This window comes from Citrus sinensis, chromosome 1, assembly GCF_022201045.2.
Source record: "Citrus sinensis cultivar Valencia sweet orange chromosome 1, DVS_A1.0, whole genome shotgun sequence".
Lineage (NCBI taxonomy): Eukaryota > Viridiplantae > Streptophyta > Magnoliopsida > Sapindales > Rutaceae > Citrus > Citrus sinensis.
The window spans coordinates 12,016,270-12,020,427 of NC_068556.1; the positions used below are offsets into that span (position 1 = coordinate 12,016,270).

General features: G+C 34.1%; 1 non-coding gene across 1 annotated transcript; it reads right to left on the reverse strand.

Annotated features, from left to right (window-relative positions):
* Positions 1–517: 517 nt before the first annotated feature.
* On the reverse strand, positions 518–626 carry LOC127903844 (small nucleolar RNA R71). Its single transcript, XR_008056721.1, has one exon. It is a non-coding gene; the product is annotated as a small nucleolar RNA R71 (small nucleolar RNA).
* Positions 627–4,158: the final 3,532 nt, after the last annotated feature.

Below are 4,158 nucleotides of genomic sequence, written 5' to 3' on the forward strand. Positions count from 1 at the left end.
ATGAGACGTTGGTCTCGATCTTCAAGTGGCAGGTTAATTCGTAAATCTCAATCTCCGCCACCAATCATGGATGAGAATCAAGGCGAAAACGTTTTGGGCGAACTTAACCCTCAAATTGATCAGGGAGACAACCAATCTCAACATGGGCATGATCAGAATCAACCAAGAACTCTGAGAGACTACATGAATCCAACCAGAACCGGAGCACCGTCGTGTATAGTATTTCCTCCAGAAGCATCTCGATTCAACTTTAAACCAGGTATTATCCAACTTTTACCAACATTTCATGGTTTAGAATCTGAGAATCCGTACTTGCATCTAAGAGATTTTGAGGAAGTTTGTAATACATACACAGACCAAAATTGTAGCATGAACATAATTAGATTAAAGCTTTTTCCTTTTTCATTAAAAGATAAAGCTAAAACTTGGCTACAAAACCTTAGATCTGGATCAGTAAGAACTTGGAATATCATGCAAGAACAGTTTTTGAAAAAATTCTTTCCACCTCATAGAACAAATTCTTTTAAAAGGCAAATCACTTCTTTCACTCAAAAAAATGGAGAAACATTATACCAATGTTGGGATAGGTTTAAAGAGTTGCTTAACATATGTCCACATCATGGTTTTGAAACTTGGCGATTGGTCACTTACTTCTATGAGGGCTTAATGCCCCAAAGTAGACAGGTTGTTGAAATGATGTGTAATGGTGAATTTAGGGATAAAAATCCTGAAGATGCACTAGATGACCTTGACCAATTAGCTGAAAATGCACAACATTGGGATACTGTTGGAACTTTTGAATTGACAAATAAGCAACAATCATCTCCATCTAGTGGAGGAATCCATAACCTTAGGGAAGATCATGATTTACAAGCAAAATTTGCATCCCTAGTTAGGAAAGTTGAAGCTTTGGAGCATAAAGAGAGTGATCAAGTAAAATCTGTTCAAGAAATTGCATGTAACATATGTAATTCGAATGATCATTTCACTCAAGAGTGTCCCACTTTGCCTACACTTAAAGAATGTATAAATGATCAAGCTAATGTCATTAACACTTTCAATAAACCAAACCCATATTCACAGACTTATAATCCTGGTTGGAGAAATCATCCGAATTTCGGTTGGAGGAATAATAATAATGCACAATCTTCACAAGCACCACCTCCACAAAATTTTCAAAATCCTCAGCCTTATGCAGCATATGTTCCACCACCCTGGAAAAATCTGGAAGACACAATGCATTCATTCATCAGAAAGCAAGATGCTATTAACAATCAAAATGCACAAACTTTTTCTGATTTGAAAGATACTCTTGCTAAAATTGCTTATGCACTCACCATTCAAGAAAAAGGAAAATTTCCAGCCCAACCACAACCAAATCCTAAAATTCAACAAAATCCACCCACAGACCAAGTCAAGTCAGTTATAATTCTTCGTAGTGGTAAGGTTGTTGATAGACCTATGCCTGAACCTTATGAAAATGATGAAAATTCAAAGGGTAAGGAAGGACTGAATGAACTTACACCTAGTGAAGAAATAACTAGTGTTCCACCTGAACCACCATTTCCGCATGCATTGAATAAACCAAAGAAATCAAACCACACTTCTGAAATTTATGAAATCTTTAAGCAAGTGAAAGTTAACATTCCTCTATTATATGCAATCAAGCAGGTTCCTTCATATGCCAAATTTTTAAAGGACTTGTGCACTGTTAAGAGGAAACTGAAGGTAAGAAAGAGGGCTTTCATGGCCGAACAGGTAAGTACAATTCTGTCTACTAATAATAAGTTGAAATATAAAGATCCTGGTTGTCCTACCATTTCTTGTATTATTGGTAACCACAGAATTGAGCATGCTTTACTAGATCTTGGTGCTAGTGTTAATTTGCTTCCATATTCAGTTTATCTTCAACTTAATCTTGGTGAGTTAAAATCAACTTCAACTACACTTTTGCTAGCCGATAGATCAGTTAAAATACCAAAAGGAATAGTGGAAGATGTTTTAGTACATGTTGATAAATTTATTTATCCTATGGATTTTATTGTATTGGAAATTGAACTTGTTGTGAATAATTACAAACAAATTCCTGTAATTTTAGGTCGACCATTTTTAGCAACTGCTAATGCTTTGATTAATTGTAGGAATGGTTTAATGAATTTATCCTTTGGGAATATGACTTTGGAATTGAATGTTTTCAACATGTGCAGGCAACCTAATGATGAAAATGAGAATGAAGATGATACTGATGAACAAAAGGAATTGTTTGAATCTTGTATCAAGGAAAATATTCAAAAAGGGGATTTTTCTGAACTTTCTAATCTTTGTTTAGTTAATTCAATTGAGTCAAATAAGTAATTTGAACTTGATATTTCTAATATAAATTCGTTGCTTGATTCTGTGCAGACTTCACAAAATTATGATGACGAGCCAAAATTTGAGGAGCTTGGAAGTATTGAAAAGATAGAACAACAAGAAGCGCCTAAAATGGAATTGAAACATTTGCCTGAAGGATTGAAATATGCTTTTCTTGGAGAAGAACAAACTTATCATGTTGTGATTTCTTCTACTTTAACAAGCGACCAAGAAGGTAAGTTACTTACTGTTCTTAAAAAGCATAAAAATGCAATAGGATGGACTTTAAATGACATTAAAGGCATTAATCCCTTAATCTACACACATAGAATTAATTTGGAAGAAAATGCTAAAATATGTCAACAACCTCAAAGAAGATTAAACCCACACATGAAAGAGGTAGTCAAAACAGAAATCCTTAAATTACTTGATGTGGGAATTATCTACCCTATTTCTGATAGTAAGTGGGTAAGTCCTACACAAGTAGTGCCTAAAAAATCTGGAATCACTGTTGTTAAAAATGAAAAAGGTGAATTAATTCCAACACGAATTACATCTAGTTGGCGCATGTGCATTGATTATAGAAAATTAAATGAAGCCACTGGAAAAGATCATTTTCCATTACCATTCCTTGACCAAATCTTAGAAAGAGTAGCAGGACATCCCTACTACTGTTTTTTAGATGGATATTCAGGCTATTATCAAATTCCTATAGCACTTGATGATCAAGAAAGACCACATTTATATGTCCATTTGGAACATTTGCATTTAAACGAATGCCATTCGGGCTTTGTAATGCTCCTGCAACATTTCAAAGATGTATGTTAAGCATCTTTTGTGATATGGTTGAACATTGTTTAGAGGTCTTTATGGATGATTTGACTGTGTTTGGGAATTCTTTTGATGATTGCCTTGATAATTTGGAGAAAGTTTTAAAAAGATGTGTTGAAAAAGAACTAGTGTTGAATTGGGAAAAATGTCACTACATGGTTACTTCTTGAATTATTTTGGGTCATGTTGTTTCTATTAAAGGAATTGAAGTTGACAAAGCAAAAATCGAAATCATATCTAAATTGCCACAACCAAAAACAGTTAGAGATGTGCGATCCTTTTTAGGACATGCAGGATTTTATAGGAGGTTTATAAAAAACTTTACTGCCATATCTAAACCACTTTGTAACCTCTTGTTAAAAGATGCACCGTTTGAATGGAATGATGATTGCCAAAAATCTTTTGAAAAAATAATTTATCTTTTAACATCTGCACCTATTATGCAATCTCGTGATTGGTCTTTGCCATTTGAATTAATGTGTGATGCAAGTGATTTTGCTGTTGGTGCTGTTTTAGGACAAAGAAGGAATGGTAAGCCTATTGTGATTTATTATGCGAGTAAGACTTTGGATAGTGCTCAAATGAATTATTCTACAACTGAAAAAGAATTACTTGCTGTGGTATTTGCATTAAACAAATTCCGTTCATATTTGCTTGGCTCTAAATCTGTTGTGTTTACTGACCATGCTGCTGTGAGATATTTGATGAGTAAACAGGATGCCAAACCGAGACTAATTCGTTGGATTTTGTTACTACAGGAATTTGACCTTACCATCAAAGATAAAAAAGGTGCTGAAAATGTTATTGCTGATCATCTATCAAGACTCACATCCGAATTCTGCAATGATATAACACCCATAAATGATTCTTTCCCTGATGAATTTTTATTTTCTGTTACTTCAATGCCATGGTATGCTAATATTGTTAATTTTCTTGTTACAGGTAAAATGCCTTTGTAATGGAATGCTCAAGAGA